Source organism: Chlorocebus sabaeus, chromosome 12 (assembly GCF_047675955.1).
Source record: "Chlorocebus sabaeus isolate Y175 chromosome 12, mChlSab1.0.hap1, whole genome shotgun sequence".
In the NCBI taxonomy this organism is placed as follows: Eukaryota; Metazoa; Chordata; class Mammalia; order Primates; family Cercopithecidae; genus Chlorocebus; species Chlorocebus sabaeus.
The window spans coordinates 59,875,346-59,880,131 of record NC_132915.1 but is presented as its reverse complement, the minus strand read 5'-3'; the positions used below and the strand labels follow the sequence as shown (position 1 = coordinate 59,880,131).

Here is a 4,786-nt window from a genome sequence, read left to right as displayed (position 1 = left end):
ATAACTTACATAGGATCATTTCGCTGATAAGAATATATCCAGAGCACTTGAATCCAGGGTCCAAATTATTAACAATAACCTCTTCCTTTTCTAATAATAATATTCGAAACTGTCACTGAAGTCACATTGAGAAAGAAGCTTACATTCTTGTGTAACTTCGAAAAGACCTATGTTCAGGTTAAGTGGTTAGTAATGACCATTATCTAACAATTAATCTTTTATATTCTAGCAATTACTATGTTCTTTCTTAATACACTCAGTGAAAGTTAGTCTCCCATATACTATTTTATTCTAAATAATTAACTGTCCTAAGAAAAAGAGCCCTAAATATAAATATCCACATTCAGTTTTATCACATTAGGTAGGTTTCATTTTAATCTGTTTCATTTATCTGTTAAGTACCTAGGGATCTTTGTCTCAGTCAATACTCTGATCTTTTTAAATTGAATTATCCTCCTTCAGGGACGTAGCCTGATAGAAATGATTTAAGTAGCTAAAACAATTTGAGTTTCTTTCCTTTTTTTCAGTTTGAATTCTATTAAAATAAGTGCATTTTATTCTTAAATTTAAATACTAATACCTGCAAACTTTGTTGTATACATCTAAGAACTAAAATTAGAAAAATGAACTTTAGATATTTAAGTACCTACTTAAAAAATAAAACCTAAAACCTAACATTTGCTCCTTGAAGGATGCTGGTAACTTTTAAATCTTTTAAAAAATTGTTTAACTACGATTGTTTTAAAATTTATAAAACCATGCTTTCTTGTTTTGGTTTGCTTTTGAGATAGGGTCTCACTGTCTCATCCAGGCTAAAGTGCAGTGGCATGATCATAGCATACTGTAATCTTGAACTCCTGGGCTCAAGTGATCCTCCTGCCTGAGTCTCTCAAGTAATTAGGCCTATAGCTGTGCACCACCATGCCCAACTATTTTGTGTTATATTTTTTTAGAGATGGGGTCTCTCTGTGTTGCCCAGGCTGGTCTGGAATGCCTGGCCTCAAGAAATCCTCCTTCCTTGGCCTCCCAAAACCCTAGGATTACAGGCATAAGTGACTGCACCTGGCATAAAACCATGTTTCTGAAGATATTATGAACAAATATGAAAAATTAAGTCTTATTTTAGGCTTACCAAATTCTGTTCCATATTTGGAGTTGTCTTGAGATGAATTCCCTTTAGAAGTAAGAAATTCCTTTTGACATAAATAATTCTCACCCTGGTTTAGTTAGTTTAGACTGTGACAGATAGATTTTGACTCTGTTGAATTATAGATATATTAGCCAACAATTCCTGTCACAGGTAGTTCATAAACGGAGAAGTTCCTATTAATAATACTTCTTCACCTGGTGGCCTTTAGGCTATTCCACACTGTAACAGAAGACAAACAATTTAATTAATTGTCAAATGACAAATGACAAAAATCTCTACCTAGTAACCGATGCAGATTTTTCTCTTTAGTCATCATTTTAAAAATTATTTCAACTTCGAAACACCTTAAATCAGTAATATTGAAACCATGTTTTTGATGAGCTGGGATGTAAAGGTTGATAATTTGCCCCGGTGTGGCTTACTGGCAGTTTTGCTCCCATGTGTCTTGTTTCTATTGTTTTACACCAGCAGTCAAGGAAAAAATTGTCTGTGAATTTAAAACGAAAGCACAGACACAGGAAGTGTATACATGTACAAATAAAATTTAGGAAATAAATTTTATGTTAAAGGTTTACATTAAATATGCAAAGGGTTAAATTAGCTGTGATCAATTGCCCAAAAGTATTTCCCTAAGATATGACTATATATTTCTATCCATCTATCTACCGATCAATTGTATATCTACCTACCTATTTATCTATTGTAATTAGAACTTGAAAAGCTATGCTCATTTGCTAAGTGATCTTCAAGAAAGGGATTCTTCGATGAGCAATTGAACTCAATATATTGACTCACATGTCCCAAACTTTTCTTGTTCCAAAGAAAAATAGTAACTGTAACTCAGTATCCATGAAAACTTTAATATTATTTTTACTTACATCCTAAATGATATACCTTAGGTTAAAACAAAAACAAACAAACAAAAAAACCCCAGAAAACCCTACCACATTATACTGGAATAAATTTGTAAGACTAACAGATTGTGGCTTAATGTATAGCAAAAGTTTTTAATCTTTACCAAAGGATATAAATGACTCTAAGCTCACACATCTAATACAAATATATAATAATTGTGAATATTTTTTAAGATCTGATATTATATACTTTTTTGCTAAATTGACTGCTGTCTCTCACTTGAATTTCAGTTGGTTGAGAGATTCAATTTAAAATATATTATTCCTGGCGGGGAGGGACAAGAGGGCCTGACGTACAGATTATAAGCGCCATGGCTATGGCTAGTGTTAAATTGCTTGCTGGTGTTTTAAGAAAGCCAGATGCCTGGATTGGACTCTGGGGTGTTCTCCGAGGGACACCTGCGTCATACAAACTCTGTACTTCCTGGAATCGATACTTGTATTTTTGTAGTACCAAGTTACGTGCACCAAATTATAAAACACTTTTTTATAATATTTTCTCACTAAGACTCCCAGGACTTCTACTATCTCCAGAATATATTTTTCCTTTTTCCATAAGACTCAAAAGTAATATAAGCTCTACAAAATCTACTAAAAAGTCTCTGCATAAAGTAGATGAAGAGGACTCTGATGAAGAAAGCGATCATGAGGAGATGAGTGAGCAGGAAGAGGAGCTTGATGATGACCCCACTGTAGTCAAAGACTATAAAGACCTGGAAAAAGCAGTGCAGTCTTTTTGGTATGATGTTATCTTGAAGACGGGGCTAGATATTGGGAGAAACAAAGTAGAAGATGCATTCTACAAAGGTGAACTCAGGCTGAATGAGGAAAAATTATGGAAGAAAAGCAGAACGGTGAAAATGGGAGACACATTGGATCTTCTCATTGGAGAGGATAAAGAAGCAGGAACAGAGACAGTTATGCGGATTCTCTTGAAAAAAGTGTTTGAAGAGAAGACTGAAAGTGAAAAATACAGAGTGGTGTTATGGCGGTGGAAAAGTTTAAAGTTGCCTAAGAAGAGAACATCTAAATAAATGGATTGCTTTTTAGCAATAAAGCTGCTTTCTAGTGTTTTTTATATATATATATATATATGTATGTATGTATATATACACACACACACACACACACTATTCCTATAACAAGAAACTTCAGTTTTTACCTTCCTGTAAATGTTCGATGAGGTCCCTAAGCAAAAAGAAAAAAAAAAGTGGATTTTAGCTTTTCAGAGGCCAAAACTACTGTTGTTCATTTTGTTTTTTACCTCTTCTGCGTTATCTAGCAAAAAGGCAACACAAATAGTAGTAACCCTGGCCCCATTCTGTTAGAGAGGTGTCAATATATCAGTTCATTTAGTGGTTCATTGGGTTATTCTAAATCCTTAATAATTACATTTATAAACTGACATCTTGTAAGGAAAGCAAAATAAGTAATCAAGCAAAGCTGAATCTAATCTAGAAATGTGTTTTCATGTTTATTATAGTGTAATTTTTATGGAAAAGTCTGTATACATCTTCCCATACCCAATACCCTCCTGTATCACTATGTTCTAACGTAGTGGTAACTATTGAATTTCTCCCTTTCTCCTCATTCCCATTTTTGTTACCTTAGTTTATGAAATCACACATTTCCATAAGTTAAAGTATTTCATCTTTACTTCTTTCTCTAAATTTAGAATCTGCCCTTTATTCCACCTGTTTTTCGTTTTTCGTTTTATTTTCAGAACAATCTTTTTGAAACAAAACTCTTCGTTTCTCTTTTTGAGGTGGGGAAAGTAATTAGAGCAGAACAAAAAAGGAACCAAAGTCCATGCCCTGGCCCAGTACTCTTTATGATTGGGCTCTTGCTAACTTTTTCTTAACTCCTGCAATCCCCATATATAATCTGCACATAGGTAGTATGCAATTATTTGAGATTTCCCAAATATGCACTCACACATTGTTACGCTTTTCCAAATAACATCCTTTTTCAAAAAGGCCCTCCCTCTTCTTGTATTTAACAACTGCTCTCTCAGTCACTGCTTGCCTCACAGCTCTTGAGGAAACCTCGTCTGGTGATGACCTGCCTCATGGGAAACCTTCCTTGAATTCCACCAGCCCTTGAGCATACCCCTGTTGTTACACAGCTCATGTTGTAATTGGCTTGTTCAACACTGTATCTCTAAAAATGTATGTGGGACCTGGCGGGCCACAGATATTTAAAACTATTTGTAGTATACAAGATTTTTTTTTTTTTTAAAAACTGTATGTTTACATGTCTATGTGAATTCATTGAGAATTAATGCCAAGTCTAATTTATCATTATCAATGATAAGTTTGAAGATAAATATGTATTTTATTTCCTCATTAAGTGATATATAATAATACGAATGAAAAGTAAAAATGTTCAATTTCTCCAATCCAGCTTTGCTCGCTTTCCTTATCTCTCACTCGGATATCACCAGAGTTAAGCTCTGTTGACAGTTGGGAAATCTTTCTGATGCCTTCTCTGCTGGCTCAAATAAATACTTATATGCATGTAGAAACAATGAGACATATGTCTTATTTGCAAATAAATTGTATTATATGTGTGCATATATAGAGATGTGTATATATGCATGTACATGTGCATATGCATTTGAAGCTGGACTTTTCTTTACTCTTATTGTTTTATTTAATTATACTGGGCATAATTATTTAATAATACTGGGCATATCTATCCATGCTGCTCTGTGTAGATCTAC

The 4,786-nt window shown here is 33.8% G+C and overlaps 1 pseudogene across 1 annotated transcript; it reads left to right on the top strand.

Annotated features, from left to right (window-relative positions):
* The first annotated feature begins 2,339 nt into the window (after positions 1-2,339).
* LOC103219315 (mitochondrial transcription rescue factor 1 pseudogene) lies at positions 2,340-3,135 on the top strand (annotated as a pseudogene). The gene has a single exon (XR_012094935.1). The product of XR_012094935.1 is annotated as a mitochondrial transcription rescue factor 1 pseudogene (transcript).
* Positions 3,136-4,786: the final 1,651 nt, after the last annotated feature.